This window comes from Triturus cristatus, chromosome 10 (assembly GCF_964204655.1).
Source record: "Triturus cristatus chromosome 10, aTriCri1.1, whole genome shotgun sequence".
Lineage (NCBI taxonomy): Eukaryota > Metazoa > Chordata > Amphibia > Caudata > Salamandridae > Triturus > Triturus cristatus.
The window spans coordinates 155,895,359-155,913,795 of NC_140593.1; the positions used below are offsets into that span (position 1 = coordinate 155,895,359).

At 45.9% G+C, this 18,437-nt stretch overlaps 2 protein-coding genes across 6 annotated transcripts in view; one reads left to right on the forward strand and one right to left on the reverse strand.

Annotated features, from left to right (window-relative positions):
* The window catches only part of ACAD11 (acyl-CoA dehydrogenase family member 11), a 366,306-nt gene that overhangs the window by 104,203 nt on the left and 243,666 nt on the right, over positions 1-18,437 (reverse strand). The gene's annotated exons all lie outside the window — the stretch shown is intronic.
* The window catches only part of ACKR4 (atypical chemokine receptor 4), a 53,314-nt gene that overhangs the window by 30,310 nt on the left and 4,567 nt on the right, over positions 1-18,437 (forward strand). Inside the window, exon 1 of one of the 5 annotated variants that reach the window (XM_085630691.1) lies at positions 8,751-8,878. The exons of 2 other annotated variants lie outside the window; for them this stretch is intronic. The gene's annotated coding sequence lies outside the window, so the exon portion shown is untranslated. Of the gene's footprint in view, positions 1-8,750; positions 8,896-17,600; positions 18,261-18,437 lie in introns of those variants that run through there. 2 more of the 5 variants (XM_085630690.1, XM_085630693.1) reach the window with 2 other exon arrangements.

Sequence of the window (18,437 nt, forward strand, 5' to 3'; positions counted from 1 at the left end):
GCAGACCTCCAGACCTCCAAACAAACCTGCCAAAAACTAGAGAAGAAATGGCGCCACGAACAGACACCGGAGAACCACGCAGCCCACAAAAACACCATGGGCCAACACCATCACCTCATCAGATCCGCCAAAAAGACCTCCTATAAGGACCGCCTCGACAACAACGCACACAACAGCAAAGAGCTCTTCAACATCGTGAAGGAACTCTCCAACCCCAGCTCCAACACCAACGACATCCCACCATCGCAAGACCTGTGAAACTCCCTTGCCTTCTTCTTCCATCGCAAGATAGCAGACATCCATGACAGCTTCGACAACCAGACCACCACGACTGCCAACGACACCTCAAGCCCCACGGCCACCACCCACAGACACCCCCTGCTCACCTGGACTAACATCAACGACGACACCATCAAAATCATGAACACCATCCACTCCGGCTCCCCATCAGACCCGTGCCCACACCACATCTTCAACAAAGCCAGCGCAGTCATCGCACCCCATATCCGCAAGGCCATCAACATCTCCTTCGAGACCGCGACCTTTCCGGAGAGCTGGAAACATGCCGAGATCAACGCCTTGCTCAAGAAACCCAAGGCAGACCAGAGGGACCGCAAGAACTTCTGGCCCATCTCCCTGCTCCCGTTCCCGGCGAAGGTCATCGAGAAAACCGTCAACAAACAGCTGACCCGCTACCTTGAAGAGAACAACATCCTGGACCCATGCTAGTCCGGGTACCACAGCAACTACAGCACCGAAACGGCCCTCATCGCTGCCACCGATGACATCAGGGCCCTGCTAGACAATGGCGAGACCGCGGCCCTCATCCTCCTGGACCTATCAGCCGCCTTCGACATGGTCTGCCACCACACCCTATGCACACGCCTCTATGACGCAGGAATCCGAGACAAAGCACTGGACTGGACCACCTCCTTCATCTCCGGCAGAACCCAGAGCATCCGCCTTCCTCCTTTCCGATCCGAAGCCTCCAAGATCATCTGCGGTGTACCCCAAGGATCATCCCTCAGCCCGACATTGTTCAACATCTACATGGCCCCACTCGCCCACGTCGCCAGACTACATGACCTCAACATCATCTCCTATGCCGACGACACACAGCTGATCCTCTCCCTCAGCAAGGACCCACTCACCGCCAAAACCAACCTCCACAAAGGAATGAAAACCGTTGCCTCATGGATGAAGAACAGCCGTCTGAAGCTGAACTCGGACAAGACGGAGGTCCTCATCCTCGGCTCCACCCCCTCAGCCTGGGACAACTCCTGGTGGCTGACCGCCCTGGGAGCAGCACCAACACCCACCGACCACGCATGCAACCTGGGGTTTATCCTCGACTCAACACTCTCCATGACCAAGCAAGTCAACGCCATCTCATGCTCCTGCTTCAACACCCTCCGCATGCTCCACAAGATCTACAGGTGGATCCCCACAGACACAAAAAGAACGGTCACCTAGGCCTTCGTCAGCAGCAGGCTGGATCACAGAAACGCCCTCTACGCGGGAGCCCCGGCCAAACTGCTGAAACGACTGCAACCCATACAGAACGCCTCTGCCTGCATGATCCTCGACACAGCCACATCCCACCCCACCTGAAAGACCTGCACTGGCCGCCCATCAACAAGAGGATCACTTTCAAGCTCCTCACCCACGCACACAAAGCGTTCCACGACACCGGACCAGCATACCTCAACAGACGACTCACCTTCTACACCCCGAACCGCCAGCAGCGCTCCGCCGACTGCGCCCTAGCTACCATCCCTCGCATCCGAAGAGCGACCTCTGGCGGCAGATCGTTCTCCTACCTCGCCGCCAAGACCTGGAACACCCTCCCCATATTCCTACGGCAGACCCAAGACCTACTAACCTTCAGGAGACTACTCAAGACCTGGCTATTCCAGCAGTAGCAGCCCCCCCCCTCCAGCGCCTTGAGACCCTTACGGGTGAGTAGTGCGCTCTACAAATTTCCTGATTGATTGAATGATTTTAACAGGAGCAAGGAGCTCATTCGGCTGCTCGAAAGCAGGGTTTGCAGCCACAGCAGTGGAAATTGTTAGGTATTTCATAAAAGATGTTTATTCTGCCGCTACTTAACAGTGATGGACTTTAGCCAATCTTTGATATAGTTACAATGCATTTATAGAATAAACATGTGGAAAAATGTTCAATGAATTTCATACGTTTGTAAGTGCCTTGTTGCGATCATCTTAAAGGGCCACTGGAGCTTAGCTGCAATTTTGGGAAAACAATGTACGTGCCAGGGTTGAGTAAATTGTGTGTTTGAAAAATGCAGCATAATCTGGCATATCCTGTGGTACTATTATTTTGCTATCTTTTCTTGTACATACATTAACTGCCTGGGCAAATGTTTGCCCTCATTAGTACTAGTTTTAACGCCTGAATACAGCAATGAGCACTTGTAAGTTGATGAGTAGTTAACCTTTTCCAAGCAGGTGCCAGTGCGAGGTACAACCTTGTGAAATGTTTCAAAAATTACTTTTAATCTTTTTAGTAAGCAAGAAACAACATTTTTTATGAAATTTGCCGGCTACGCACCAGAGCTGGGACTATGCAGCAAACGGGGTAAATCCATAAATGGCCTAATCCCAGTGCACATGACAGTAACTCACTCAGTTAGTCAGGCCAATGTAAATATCAACAAGGTTAACATTCAACATGCGGTTCTACCAAACTCGACTGCATTATCCTCTTTAGCCCTGGTCCTCTCTGCTTAGGTGTCCAGTAACTGCCACTTTTGAGTGGTATCGTTGCGACATCATCAGTGCTTCCTACCTTCAATGCAGTCTGAGAACACACACTTAGTTCAGGCATTCCACACAGCAAGCTTCTGGCTTATAGAAACTTTAAGTTCATAACAAAATGAATTGGGATTTAACAACATTTCTTCAACCATACACCCATAAACAAAGGCATCAAAGTGACTAGGATTTTTAAAATAATTGACTTTCAGAGTAAGCAACCAACTCAAGATAAGGTTCATATTTATGTGTTTTTTTCAATGTAGGGGTATCATAAACCGTTGTAAATGAACCAAAATATAAAATGGTAAAATAATGATTACACCGTCGCAGGAATTGCCAAATTTTCTTGGAAGTTCTAACTCAGTTGGCCTCGTTACAAATACTTTCCCTGTGGAGTAGGCTGCTTAACCACACTTCTTTGCTTAATGCTTCTTTGCAGGTTTCATTTGCTTATGGTAAAGGAAGTCATACTCTGATGTGGGGGAGGTACAGTGTAAACCGGGACCACTTTTTGAGATTGTGAGTCTAGTACTCAGTGTGTAGATGGTTTTGCACTCTTAATTATTGTGTTAATAAGTGTTTGTTGCCTTGATAGTGGTGCTCTTGCAAACGACCTAGAGTATTAGCGTCACCACAAAATGCGAAATATTGTTAACTTTTGATGATGGCCTCAGTCTTGACTGAGTCTTCAGTTTATTTTTTAGGGCTGTGACTTTGCTCCCATTGGTAATTCCTCATTCTATGTCGTGTGGACAGTGTTACAGCTGCTTCTCTGGTCCCAGTGGTAACTCCTCATTCTTAGTCCTATAGACAGTGCTGCTAGCTGCTACTGTGGTGCCGTCGGTAATTCCTCATTCAAAGTCCTCTAGGCAGTGCTGCAGCTGTGTCTCTCGCCACAGTGGTAATTCCTCATTCTAAGTCCTCTAAGACAGTGCTGTTAGGTGCGTCTCTGGTCCCAGTAGTAATTCCTCATTTTAAGTCCCCTAGCCAGTGCTGCTTGCTGCTAATCTGGTCCAGTCGGATTATTTAACAGTCTAAGAGCCTCTAGGCTATGCTGCTAGCTGCTTCTCTGGTCCCAGTAGTAATCCCTCATTCTAAGTCCTCTAGTCAGTGCTGGTAGCTGCTACTCTGGTCCCATCTGTAATTCCTCATTCTAAGTCTTCCAGACAGTGCTGGTAGCTGCTACTCTGGTCCCATCGGACATTCCCACATTTTAAGTCTTCTAGGCAGTGCTGCAGCTGTGTCTCTGTTCCCAGTGGTAATTCTCATTCTTAGTCCTCTAGACAGTGCTGCTAGCTGCTACTCTGCTCCTGTCAGTAACTCCCCTATTCTAAATCAACTAGGCAGTGTTGCAACTGTGCCTCTGGTCCCAGTGGTAATTCCCCATTCTTAGTCCTTTAGGCAGTGCTGCTGGCTGCATCTTTGGCCCTGTCAGTAATTCCTCATTCTAAGTCCTCCAGACAGTGCTGCAGCTGTGTCTCTGTCCATAGATCCACTACACTCCATACCAAAACACATAGATAAGATCTTGCCATTTACAAAGCCAATAGCTCTAACTTTGACAAATGTGAGACCTATTGCATTGCAAATGATTGTTTACATTTTGCACCTGCAGTTCGCACTGTGCAGTTGTTTCATCTTTGATGGGATTTTTGTTCCGAGTCAAATGTGCAGATAACTAGGACCTCGACTCCCAGACAGCCAATGAATGCATTTGCATTGTTGTGATGTCAGGTGCAGGCCTCTCATCCCCTATTCCCTAAAGCGAGTATTTCATCCATACCCAGTTTATCCCTTGCACTGTGGTACTAGTAGTGCTTAAAATATAATGGCATAAACAGGACCGTGGGCACCAGAGCGCAAATGAAAAATATGGACTTGATCAACAACTCATGCACGAAATCAGCAAATTTGCATGGTCTGACTTCCTGATGAGAACACGCATTCTGCGGGCAAGAGGTAGGTGAAATTCAACCAGCAAAAGGGCTGTATGTATGTATTGGTCCAGTATAAGAAGGTGGCATAAGAATCTATATCACTTCACATTACTTGTCTGAATATATTCCAAAGCCATAAACCTCTACTACATCTGGAGTAATGAAAAATCATCGATTTACAAAGAATACATGGTTACCGCATGATTTCAGATAAGCCCGCCTCGATGTGAGACAGACTTGAAAGGTCAGACATTGCTGTGGCTGGGCAAATATTTTTGGCATTAAAAAAAAAATAGGTAAATTATGGCTAAATCTCCATTTTACCTGAACCACCAGACAAATCCCTTTTGCAGAACATGAGATCTTCAACTAACATGCTCCTAGCAAAAACCAATCACCATAGACAAAAAGAACGCGACGGCTAGCTCTAGATAAATTATTCCTTGAAGTCACCTCTCTCTCCCTCCTCCTCATTCCTCTCCCCTGGCCTCCCAAATTACAGTGCAGTGAATAGGTGGGTTTGAGGTGAATCGGTGGATTTGCAGTGAATTGGTGAATTTAAGGACTGTTTTACAAGTTTCACCCAGTCCTTTTTATCAGCCTAGAAAGGACCCTGATGTGCCCTTGAGGCCAGATCCAGAGAGATGCTGTCAGGCTTGTGCTGTCCTGTAAACAGTCCTCTTGCAGCCAAACCTAAGGATATATTTGTGCTAATTGCGCACAAGTGGTGAGCCCGTGATCACGTCTCATAATGGCATCGGACATAAACCAATCACCTGTAATGAAGAAACACACTGAGAAGATGAGTGACCAGAGAGGCTACATTACAACTTAACTACACGGCTGACCCACCTGCGAGGGTGATTGAAACTCTATTGGGAGTGCGATTCATTGAACGCTTTTTGAGGTAGAGTACAAGGCAGCGGGCTGGGTTTTGTAGTGATGAGAGCAATGATAAGTAGGATACTGGAACTTCCAATGAGGCTGAATTGGTCAACCTCTTGCTGGGCGTTCTGCCCTACAAGGAGTAAATTCATCCTCCTTCCAAGCCGTAGACATCAATTTTCTCATAGTGGCCCTGGAAGCCTTGACTAAGATATTTCTCTCAGAGCTGAAAAACACTTTAAAACTGTGGCCCAGGAACACATTTCATACAAATTGCAGCAGGTGTATACCTTGGGGGAGACTGGGGTTTTGTGAAGATCTGCAGATTTTGCAAATTGAAGATTGAAAAGTGGCCTCTTTTTCATTGCATTGTGCGCTGTTTGCAGAAAAGCACAATTGCATTTTATTTGGACAAACGAAACTTGAGGTCTGAAAATGAAGTCATTTAAAAACTCGGGTGACACATGAAAACATATATGTTGTTTTTGTTATTATGTTTATGTGGACGTACACTCCTCGTAAGGAGGACATAACCAACTCAGGCATTTGATGAACCCAGCAGTAGGTTGATTAATACCAATCTCAACTCCAAGGGTGCCATCTTCTACTTCAGGTTTATCAGGGATCCTCAGAGTCTCAAGGATTATTTACTCATGAACTGGTCTTGGTTAATACTCCAATCCCTTCCTGCATCTGTCCTCATTTCATATTAATTAGTAAGAGGAGGAACGCACCCAGTTGTTCCATGATGCTGGTGCCGCGCATGTGGCCGCATGGGTTTGTTCCACATCTTGATCCATCCGGCGGTAGAGGACCCGCTCGTGTGCCCGGCAGAGTGGATCTGCTGTCACAGCAGGAAGGCCTGGAGCTGCACCTCTGCTTTGAACACTCAACTTAAATGCCTGGTACCGGAGAGTTCAATGACAGCAATTTGGGGATTCTGGTGCTAACTTAACTGTTCTGCAGGCAACCATGGGCTAGTCTTTTTAGAAGCACAATAGAAGAGCAAGCGGTTCGGGTTCTGTTACTGGCCCCTGAAGAAGAACACAAATCCACTCTTCTGTGTCTTCGATGATGTCCTTTTATTTGTCCCTCACCTCACGGCAAGTGGAATGTTACAAGTCTTTCTTGGCACCTACTGAACATGCAGGAATCCTTATTCACAATGCTTTCCCTGTGCCTGCAAACTGCTATTGTGAAGCATCATGTTGTGGGTCTGTTATATTTGCCCCCTCTAGTTCCAAACATGCACCATTTAATGAGACCTCAGTTTCACCTTTGAGTTCTGGCTCGGCTTCAGTCCCGTAGTCTACCAGTGATATTCAGCGGATCGTCTGTAAAGATGGGTTTTTGGTTAAAGGCAGCTTTGCTCATAGAGCCAGTGAGTTGCAGATTCCACCCCATTCTCAACCCTACTATATGTTTTTTATAAATTCAGAGTGTCCCTCGCAGTTATCCATTATTCCTTAGACGTGTGGGATTTTCATACTGGCCAGCAGATTGTGCAGCCTACTAGTCCCCACGCAGATTCCAAGATGACTTTTTCCACAAATGTCCATGATATCTGGTGCTACGTGGATTGGCTCGCCTATTTTACTACACAGTTGCAGGCTTCCTGCGTACACGATAACAGTATTGGCACTGCCCATCTCTTTATAGTGCCACACCTCCTGAGATGTCATCTGCAAGGCAGCCACATGATCTATGCTGTATGCCTTGTATGCATTACATTGAGAACTTCAGCTTGAGCAGAGGCTCAGATTGGCCAAGCTAGGTGTAGGGGGGACTCCCTTGACTAAGTTGGACCTATCAGAGTGGGACGGCCCTTACAGAATTCTTGCTTTTTTGCTTTTTAATTGTTCAATCTGCTCTCCAGTATGAAGAAAAAAGAACACACCATGTAGGACAAGTTATTTTCTGATTTGACTCTTGAACTGGAAGTTCTTAGTTCCTGCCTTTCTTTAGATGAAGCCAGTCATTACCTCCCTCTGCTGTTTGTGCCCTTTATCATAGACTAGTGCTTAATTTGTGGGGGGGGGGACAACATAAGTGCCAGTGCTCTTGTCAAGAGGCCACTGCAGTTTGCCTTACACTTTGCCCCTGCTCTGCTGTCAATGATAGTAACAACACAACTACTAACTATCACACGCCTACAAGTTTGACAAACCAGACTATTCCAGGCCCCCAAAGCTATAAGAATGGCTTGGGAGGTGGGTAATAGTTATGTTTATAATGTATATTGAATTAATAATTAACTTTTGTTGTGGTCATCTCTAAATTAGCCAGACAGCGCCACTTTGTGGCAAACTGTCACATACGCTGGTGTTGAAAATTAAGTGCTGGTGCCGAGCTCTGGAAACCACCGGCTCAAATTAAGCACTATCATAGACAGAGAAAGGAAAGGGGGTACAGGAGCCAGCAGGATTCAGTGATACATGTTTGGGGGTTGGTGGTATTTGTGAAGACTGTGCAGTGGCATTGGGTCAATGGTGCGAGGAACCCGCTACACCCAAATGATGGATCTCTTTTACTATGCAATCACTGGGTGACTGGGCTCGTTTTCTGGCCTAGAATTGGTCCCAGCGCCCTATACCGTTAACGGTATGTCTGTACAAGGGTCCTACATCTTAAAATCTGGCTATGCACCTCTTGTACCCAGTCACTCGCCCTGCAGCGGGGGACTCTTGAAAAGTTTAGAGTCATTGGCCCTTAGGGTCCAATGACGAGCAGCTGCAGAGTGAGCAGCTTGCAGTTCATTGGCTAGACCCCTCTCTATATTTAGAATGGAAAACCATCATATGAAAGAACAGCATATTTTTTTAACAAAACAGAATGATTTTCTTGTGCATGTTTTGGTAGAACGGAATTTAGTGGTCACTGAACCCTTTTGGCCTAAATCTATCTTACTCTCTTAGTAACTCTTCAGTGCCACATTTTAGTTACACACAAGTGCAAGCAGAGAGCATTTATTTGGGTATGCGCGAGTCACTCCACGTCTGTAACAGACTCCAGCAGGAATCCCCTGACAGCTCCGCCTTTCTGGGCCCTTCAGAGTGAAGTGAAAGGCGGATAATAAAGAGGTAAACAGGCACACCCCCGCCACAGCCCTGCGGTCATGCCGTTTCACGGAAAGCCTTCCTTTCAGGAGCAAGGGCCGGTGCCAAAGGCGGGGTCCATGGTAATGACAACTATTCACGCGAGTGCACAGGCAGACAGACCGAGCCAGGCGCAGGCAGGGAGCTCTGTGCACCGGCGATAAGAGCCCAAGGAGCAAAACAGGTCAGTTCTTTTCACTGGTAGGTACGACAACTTTTCACGTACATTATCCGCGCGAGTGTTGTCCGTGGCGCAAGGCCGGCCGGACAGGCCATTCATTCCACCGGGCATTCATTTGTCATGTGGGCTGACGTCCCGCTCTTGCTGCCACCATCACTGTTCCCGGTTGAGTGCAACAGGGAGGGGAGGCGGAAGGTGGAGAGAAAGCAGTCCGAGAGAAGAGAAAGAGGGAGAGAAAGAGCGCGGGGTGGATGGATGGAGAGCGAGCGGACGGAAGAGTATTTTCGCCGGGGCTGCCTTTGGGCCCTGATAGCAGCCCTGGCGGAGGGACACTTTTAGTGCATTTACAGTAAAATGTTTTGGCAGTGTAAATATGAAGGTCGGTGTCTGCAAGTCTGATAAACATTTTCCATGTGTACAAAAGCGAGGATGTAACTGGGAGGCGGAGTGGCCCGGGAGGAATTCTCATGATTTACCAAAAGTCTGGCTGGCGACTGGTCAGTGGAGATGCAAAAACCGAAGTTTAAAGTAGTCGACGCGTGGCTGGCTCTCACTGAGGGCCGTTAGTGGGGGCCACGAGCCCACGACTCCAAATTCATAGGAAGAAGCAAGCCAGAGCCGAGCCAGAGCCGAGCCATGCAGCTACAGCTCAAGCCGAGCCACAGGAACGACACCATATACATGCAATTTAAATATCCTGTACATCCCACAACAGAGGACGTGTACACATAGAACACGCCTGTTTACATTCTAAGAGCAATCACTTCTTTATCCCTTTACAGCTGTGTATCATCACTGAGTGACATTTATTAGAATTGTACATTCTCTTAACATACATCGGCGAGCTGTTTGCACATGCTGCTGTCGCTGGCTTTTCCTGATTTACAAAAAATGTCTAAAGATTCCCTTAATGGCGGCAACACAGTAAATAAACAAGACATTGACAGGTTCCCTCGTGGCAGGGGGTTTGCAGTCAGGCTAGTCGGGCTGGGATGGATGTAGTAAAACAAAACAATCGAGCAACTGCAGCTGGACTGCATTTTTCAGAGAATTTTGGGGTCTGCTTTATTCACCCCCAATGTGATACAGTGTCAGTTTTTATTAAATGGTTGAAAATACGCTAATTCTAGCGATAGAGACAAGACACTGTTTTAATGAACGGTGGAGGATAGGGGACTTCTTTACACTAAAGAAACAGAAATGAGTGTGCTGCATATAAAGTTCTGTACAAACAAGTTAGTATTATTGCTGTACGCATGCCCCTCTCTTCATTTAACATTAGGCTCGCCTCGGTGCGCCTGCGCGGCTGAGCCTGAATACCTCCCAGCAGTTTTGATAAACATTTCCTGGCAACTCTTGTAGCAGAGAGGGTCCCCTCCGCCTCCTTCCAAGTCACAACGGTTTCTGATAAACTGTATCTCACATGAAAAAAGTACAAGATGAGGCTCAACAGGAAGACTTGTTCTGGACCAGGAGAGTAACTACCATTGGTGCAGCAGGTGCAGTGGCACTGGGGCTCAGAGCCCTGAGGGGGCACATTGAACCTTGATTATTGCTGTATTTTTCTACCGAAAGCTTTCAATGTGGCCATTTTCCGTGCTTGCACTAGAGCCCAAGGCATCCTTGGTACCTTACGGTTCTGCAATGTAAATAACAATTTTAATAGGACGGCAAACTTTGTCTTTTTTTCTTGGTCTTGGTAAAAATGTTTCCTGTCCCCTAAAAGATAAGGTTGGGGAGATACTGAATGGAGTAAAACTGCACTGATGAGGTGTAATGGCAGGAAAGACCCTTTTACTCTATGGGGAATAATGCGGGCCCTTGTCCCTGCCCATAGCCTTGGGCACAAGGCTGTAACGACAGCCATTTTGGATTTTGCGCAGCAACATACACTGCTTAACCAATAAGGTAAAGAGACGTCAGAGGGAACTGAAATCTTATATCCTTTACTGTATTGACTTATTTATAATGTGGATGAAGGTGGTGACTGTGATGTCTAGGCACTATGCAGTAGGAAGGATACATCAGTAGCCAGGAAGAGATGCAGGTCCGTCTTTCGGCATGGACGAGTTGCCTAAGGCGTCAACCTTCAGAAGGGCACATAGCAGTCTGTTTATAGATCACGCAAACAGCAGGGTCCTTCTAATTATGCTCCAGTTATTTAGTTTGAAGTGCTTTTAATCATTTATTAAAGCGCAGAAGATGCTTATTAAGGTCAAAGCCAACCAAACAGCGCAGCAACTTCCTGTGGAGATACTGAAAGCTTCCATGGGAATGCATTCCGCCCACTGCTTACCATTCATTGGCTTTGTTGTTTGCAACTCACATTTGTTTACTTTCTGTTTGCTGGCTTTATTTGTTTTAGGTTGTTCAATTTGAGCAAGTACATTCCTGCTGAGCATAGCCTGGTTACTATATTCTACTACAAGTGTTCGCTTTCTGAAAACAGGCCTATGCATTTTTGTCTTATCTTGTCACACTTGCTGTGCATTCAAAGAAATGAGTTCACATGTCAGACTCTGTCACTCTCGAACTTCAAAGTGAGAGGATTTATGTGACAATCTTGCTGGGTACGAGAAAGGAAAGGCATTTTCCTAGCATCTAATACAATTTAAATATCTATTAATGAACTATGCAAACATAAAAAAATATATCAGAATTAGGAAAGTACAAATCAAGCACATTCAGTTGTAATTCTGTAAGGTGGCGGAAACAAATATTTTAATATGATCAAAACAAATCAATACACTAGGTGATGCCATTTTCCCCACACTGTCGTATGTGCGCTGTATATTTTTTATCAGTAAAACTGTATGTGCTAATGTAATAGCATTTCAATTGAAAATGTGTTGTCTGTAATGGGAGTGCGCTACCACACCATGTATACTCCACTCTATGCCACTCCACTTAAAGACCCTCCACTCTACTCCAGGCCATGGCACTCCACTCTAAGACACTCATGCCACTTTACTACACTCTATGAAACTTTACTCCACTCTACGCTACTCCATTCCACACCACTCCACTCTATGACACTGTATGACACTCCACTCTACGACACTCTACTCTAGGCCTCTCTACACCACTCAACTCCACTTTACTGCACTCTACGACCCTCCACAACACTCCACTCCACTCTACAACCTTCCCCTCTATGCCATTTGACTCCACTCTACAAACGTCCACTCTATACTACTCCACAGGACACTACTCCATTGTACAACACTCTTCTCCACTCTATTGCACTATTCCACTCTAAATCACGCCAGTGTACACCACTCTATGCCTCTCCACTCTTCGACACCTTACCACACTCTAGGATACACCACTTCACGCCTGCATGCATTAAACAGTTAGTCCATATAGCCCACTGAAGTTTTTGCTGGACATATGGACTAACGGTTTCATGCATGCAGGTGTTATCATACCTGTGAAAACTACCACAGTCTCCAGCGCAATATACTGGATAACATTACCTATGAGCAATTATACTTGATGACGTACACGGATGAAATGATAAGCCCTGATGAAGTTCCCCTAGAGGGAATGAAACGCGCTGGCTGAGCGTTGTTTGCTATTTGATCTTGTGAAAAAGCATTTGAAATAAAGGAATTTTTTTTTATACTACACTGTGTCTACTGGGCTTCATTGTCTGACGCACCCCCACTTGCATTTATCTAGATGTTGAATAGAGTGTGGCTGAGAGATCCTGTATTTCGAAGCGTAGGGTGTCCTGATGGCTTTCTGTGTTCTACCAGTAAGGGGGGGTCAGATCCAGTTGTGGAAGGCGCTTGGATGCCTATCTCATAAAGGCTTCTGATCAGGGGGGAGTGGGAGACTGTGTTGAAAGCCGCTGAGCGGTCAGGCAGGATGAGGACAGCTGTTTTTCCTCAGTTGAGAATCGTCCTGATGTCATCGGTTGTTGTGATGAGGGCTATCTCGGTGCTGTGTTTGGGTCTAAAACCTGATTCAGATGTGTCCAGCAGCTGGTGTAGGTCGAGATAGTCTTCTCGTTGCTTGTTGATTGTTTTTTCTATGACCTAGGCTGGGTATGGTAGTAGTGAGATCGGGCGGTAGTTTGCTAGCTGAGTGAGGTCTGCCAAAGGCATCTTTAGGAGTGAGCTGACTTTTGCACCTTTCCAGGCTTTAGGGAAGGTGGTTGCGGTGGTGGATGTGTTTAGGAAGCAGGCGAGTGTTTCGCTGATTGGGGACACCCCAAGCTGTAGATGCAGTGCGGGCGCCATAGTGGGTGGTTCCCATGATGTTGGCTGTTTCTTCCGCGGTGATTGATTTTTTAATTATTCATGGCATTTCCTGAGCTTTCTGTAGGTAGGCTGGTGGAGAGACTGCTTGGGTTCTGTGGTGGGTCGACATTTTTGGAGATGGTTGTGACTTTATTGCTGAAGAATTCCGATAGGTTGTCACAAAGGTTTGGGGAGGAGGGTAATTTTGTGGGTGGTGGATGCTGCTGAGGTGAAGTCCTTGATAATTGCGAAGATCCCTTTGCTGCTGTCGTAGCTGCATTCTAGGGTGTATAAGAGGGCATTACATTCAGTCTATCATCTCTCTACACGTTATTTCCTTTGTGACAGTCTAGCCTTCACAACTTTCACCAAATGTCTCACACTTCAAGAGAAGACAATGTCTGTAGTGTGTTCTATATAGAAAGAAAAATGCTTCTGAGAACGTTATACTGTTTACTCTCACACACCAGAGAATGAGGGCTACACTGAACATACACAAAATACCTCATATAAAAACATAGGACCAAATACAGGCACAGAAAAAAGTTCCTGGAGTGACAAAGTTTGTATCAAGGGAATCTTTGGGGTAGAAAGGTCACGCAGGATAAAAAGTCAATTAGCCAGTCAACGCAAAGGGCATATGGTAGGTAGTTCTGTAAGTGCTGATAAGAATTGATACCATCATATTCAAATTGTGGCATGAGATGTAGAAGGGAAACAGCAGGCACTTCATGAAGAGGTGTCCTGTAAATTGTTTAAAAGCCAGGTACTGCTTACATGACTTCACAAAATGTCAGAAGGTGGATAAAGCAGGGCTGTGCTGACACAGGGTGACACTGTGACACACATTCTGCTGTAGAACTAGCTACCCCTGGATGGGTGACAGAGGACGCCCAAAGGTCTAACCAACTAGATTCAGACAAGACTCAAGGAAGCACTTGCAGGAGAGCTAAGACAGCATTTAGAATAGCAGTCTTTTGGGAATGTTTTCTGGCACCAGTGATGTTCATTGATAACAATATACATGATCATCCAGGCTACTTGCAGCACATACTGTAATGTTTTTTCTCCAGTACCATGTGGAAGAGGTGTGGCGCAGCGGCCAGGGTGCCTGACTCCGGACCACAGGGTTCACGGTTCGATCCCTGGCTCCGGCAGCAGGTTAGCCCAGCAGCATGTGACTCTGGTCAATAGCTTGCTTAATCTTCCCGATGGCCCCCAGAGCCGGGACGCCTCGGAGGTAGCTGTGCGCTTAACAAATGCTGGCATACTTGATACCAACATACGAAAGTGGATAAGGTCACAATTGCTGAGCAAATGCTATCCTTAGATTCAGTGGTTTGCTGCAAATGTTCACACTTCGGGGTGGACACAGGAAACTACAACTACCCTGCAGGTGAACCAGTGGCTTCTGAAACCACATTAAAACAGCCCATTTCATAACCTGTTTTTAGAAAAATGAGCAAAGTTTCAAAAACAATGTCTTGCTTGCATGGAGAAGATGGCTGGGAGCCACGGTTGGTCATTTCTGGTGCAGCTGGGCAAGGTTAAGCTTATCCCCTGTTTGTCCACAGGCCTCATCATCACGGTTGGAGAAGAACTCATAGACTTCGATGTCGGGCTCCCATTACATATTTGTTTCATTTTATTTATGTATTTATTCATCCCCATTCCATCCCAAAAGCATCGTCTTGAAGGACTACAGTGTTCAGTTTTTCCTAAAACTGAAATTTCGTCCAAGGAATTGTTGTCTTGGGACGTAGTCTAGTTCACAGCCTGGGAACAACGGAGGAGTAGGACCCCTTCCCCTCTCCACTTATTTACCCCTGCCTGCTGAGCATGTTTGTCATGGCTCAGTCAAGAAGTCTGGATTCTAATCTTGTCAACAACAAAGCAGGACCTGGTATGTCTTCTACTGGCATGGCGTGCTTTGCGGAGTGCTTTGAAAGAGTCTCTTTCCGTATGGAGAGCCAGTGAAGTCTAGCCACAGATCCTGCTATACGTCCTTAGCAAGGCAGCCTTATCCCCAATCTTGCAGACCCATTATGAGCTACTTGACGATGGGGATGTTGAAAATTATAGAGGCCGAGGAACAGTGCGTGAATTTCCATTACTCCCTCTATGAGATAATGCTGCTCTAGAGCCACTGGCCCATATTTGTCACGCTTCAGTCTTCTTTATGTAATCTTCTCTCTAGTAAATCATTGAATGTGGTGACCTTAGTTACAAAGGAGCTCATCCCTGCCTTCCCACCCTTTCTGAGGACATACTACATCGGAGTTCCTCTCCCTTTCCATCTTTACGTGAACAGAATTCAAGCTGATCCATTATATAACTGTCTCAAGGTGCAGCTCACATATATTACGCTTATCCAACATAGGGGTACTCAACATTTCTGCCTAATCCTAGATTTGCACACTATTCTCTGCAGCCACATTCACCCACAGAGCCATCTTTCCACCTTTCAGATTTAAGGAGTCTTAACTCTAGCCAATGATCCAGAGTTAAATGCAGTGATTACAGGACAAGAAACATTGAGAAAAACAAGCATTTGCAATGCAGTAGGTCTCCCATTTGTGAGAGTTTGAACTGTTTACTTTGTAAATGACCATACTTTTATTTATGTGTTTTGAAAACCTGCAAGAAGTGCGTAAACACGCACTTTATACTTATAGTAGTTGCTTACAAGAAACAAGGTTGGTAGTAACTGCGCCTCTTTTACTGTCAGCCTTGCTTCTCATAAGCAAGGACTAGAAGTACAAAGTGCATGTTTACGCACGCTTACAGGTTTTCAAAACACATACATAAAACGCATTATGATTTATAATGCCAATAGCCCAAACTCTCACAACTGTGAGACCCACTGCATTGCAAATGCTTGTTGAGCCATAGAAAGGCAGGGACCGTGATGGCAGGCCCTGCGTTTCAAAAGCAGGAGGAAGGAGGAGGCAGCTGCGGCCAAAACAGACCTCAGTCTTTGAATGCACAGCAAACGTGGCAAGATAAGAGCAAGATTTACAGCCAGGTTTACAACAGAGCTCTGTAAACCACGAGCACTGGTCTCCAGTGCTCCACCTTAAAAAAAGAAATAGTCCTCACAAGCTCTGAGTAACAATACATGTAACAGGGGTAGTCCTTGAAAATGGGCGGAGATTTAAAAGCCCATATCCTGAATACAGCACGTCTCGTAGAGACAGCGCAAGCACTGCCTAGGCGAGACCTAATAATGAGGGGGAGAGAACGTAAGTAGAGTCAAAGTAAAAGTGGCACACTACTCCTCTGGCTGGTGATGGTGGTGGCTGCCATATCCTCAATGTATTCTACAAAGCCCATTTGTTTTAACTAAATGCTTATGTAAGACGAAAAATGTTTATACCCCAGCTGTATTGAACATGATGCCGAGTACCAAGGTACACAATCGCAAGTAAGGCAAACAAACTCAAACAAGCTTGAATTATGCCTTTAAATGAATCTTAGAACACTTCCCCTTTTAACTAACAAAAGTTACATTATAACACTATTAAAATAACTTCTCCACAGAGTTAAAAGGTAACTTGCTCTCAACTTTTCAGTACTTTATATGAGGCTCTGATGAGCTCATTGCATTGGATGGAGAAACAGATGGTATGTCGATCTGGAAAGGATACTGCTCTGCAAGCTGCACTTCAACTGGAGTACACTGAACGGCAATAACCTTTGTGCGTTCAGGAGGAGGAAGTGTGGCGATATCACTTCATTTCTTTAAGGAAACGTGTCCAGGCCTCGTCTCAGTGTCTAATTTGTGATACTGGTTGCAGGTGTTGGCCACCAACACCCATTTTTGGGCACCAAGAGATATTCATTCTCATCGAAATTGGACCCAGAACAAGAGCCAGAAATGCACAAAGAAGGGGGAAGAGAAAGAAAGGGAAACAAATTGGGCAATTGAGAAAGAAGGTATGAACCTGTAATAGTGCCATACGGAGACAGAGGTGTAGGGTGGTGGAAGAATGAGCCATTAGGTAACATCCAGCTTAGGCTGCATTAGTGTAGGAAATTCCCCCTTTCAGCATGGTCACCCTAGATGTTTCACCATTTCCAGTGCACTATATTTGCCGGTATTCGGACTTTGTGGTCTGTGACACTGCTAATCAGTGCCACAGTGCACATGCTCTAATCCTGTAATGGTAGTTGTAAAATGTTTATCACCTGATCTGTCCTGAAAGACCATTGAAGACGGAGCAGAATATGGTGTGGGCGTTAAATGTCATATGCCGGCTCCACTGTGTATTAACCAGTTTTTACTCTGTCAGATGGGAGGAGAGCTCATATAAATACGAGAGTGACTATGCTGCTGAAGACAGACCTCTCTGGTGGCAGCAGGACTCTGCCACCTTGTAACAAGGGCTCCTGGGTAATTTTACAGTAAGGCAAAGAGGAAGTGGGGTACTGTGAGAAAATAGGTATGACTGAGTCGCAAAAATTCTTCAACCACTGACTAGTGAATCTGGCATCTCAATCTCTTCCTCCTCCTAAGAAGACTCAATCTGAAGAAGAAGAAGGTGCTGCTGGAAGAAGACTCCTGGCTCTTGCTGGAAGAAAAGGACTCACACAATGACCTGCTCTGGCACCTATAGTCTAGAACAGCTGTCCAAGGGTCAAGTGGTTTTATTCATGTTTGCCTGCTTCAGGGGCACGAAAATAAAAAGGACTCCAGCCTCCAAAAGAGACCAGCTGACCACAGAGGACTGAACCCTGCAGGAGACCTAGCTGGAGAAAGACCAGGACTAGGAGCTGTAGGACTGACAAGAGAAACTTTTCCAGCAGTTTGAAAAGGCTCGGACTAAATCATTTTTCTTCCTCCTGAGGACTGGGACAAGGTGCTGAGGTCTGCCCTGGGAGGTACCACCCAAGACTAGCAAGAAAACCAGGTTCATCCAGCTCAGAGGATTCTGACATGCTGAAAACTAACACATCAGGACCTCAGACAAAGGTATCCAGCCTTATTGAGCCCCGCCCTTCTATGACTTCCAGCTTTGTCCCACCCCGGGACGAGTTTGACTTCCAAAAAAGTAACTAAGTCAGAAGGTAAAACCTTGGACCGGGACGAGGAGGCAAATCTATCCAACCCATGAAGCGACATCAGCAGCTATAAAATCCAGGTGTGTGCCACTCAAATCTTTTGGTGCAAAAACCTACAGCTTTAGTTGGAGATCAACGATGACGTATTTGACTTAGAGGGGTCATCACTTGACATAGCCTTGAACCTTGAAATGCTGGTAGATTTTACATTCCATTTCAGAGACTAAGGGCCTAATTTAGAATTTGGCAGATGAGTA